This window comes from Rattus norvegicus, chromosome 12 (assembly GCF_021556685.1).
Source record: "Rattus norvegicus strain SHRSP/BbbUtx chromosome 12, alternate assembly SHRSP_T2T, whole genome shotgun sequence".
Classification (NCBI taxonomy): domain Eukaryota; kingdom Metazoa; phylum Chordata; class Mammalia; order Rodentia; family Muridae; genus Rattus; species Rattus norvegicus.
This window is the reverse complement of record NC_141545.1, coordinates 49890173-49890885: the sequence shown is the minus strand read 5'-3', so window position 1 is coordinate 49890885 and position 713 is coordinate 49890173.

Sequence of the window (713 nt, the reverse complement as noted above, 5' to 3'; positions counted from 1 at the left end):
TCGGGTCCTCCCTCGCCCGCCGAAGCCCGGCGAACATTAGGCTGTCCGTGGCGTCTGCCTGACCAAAACTCCGCTCGGCGCCAGCGGAAGTGGCACGAAGGGCCTCAGGGCGGAGGAAGCCGTGAAGACTCCACCACTGATATTATCCTTAGGCGTCTCTGGACGCCACTGTCAGGAAGAAAGGCTCACTAGCATAACCTGCGTCGGGCTACGACCTTGGACAGCTTTTGGGTCTTGGGACCGGAAGTGGCAGCCATACCGGCAGTTGTGTGTGCGTGATGGCCATAGTTAAGGTCCAGACGCCATCTTAGGAAGGTCAAAGTCATTTTTTTTTTTTTTTTTTTTTTTGGACTAAAGGATTTCTGCAAGGCTCAGCCCGCTCCAGTGCGTTGTTGTTTCGCAGCAACCGGCCCTCAGGTGCGGACAAAATTCCAGTTCCTCCGCGATACAATGCACCATTCACGAGAAAAGCCTATCTCTCAGTATAAAGCTCCCTCCCCTTTCTAGCACCTAGTATCTAACAGGTGTTAGACGCATCGATTTTGTGACTATATAGCCAATGCTAACACATTACAGTAAGTATCGTCTCGGGATGCAGTGGATTGTAAAACAAACATGTACATGTCGAGGAGGTATGGTGTTTGTTTCTTTTATACTCCTCGTTGTTGAGGTAGAAAAAAAAAAAAGAACACTGCTGTTTTCCTCTGCACTGC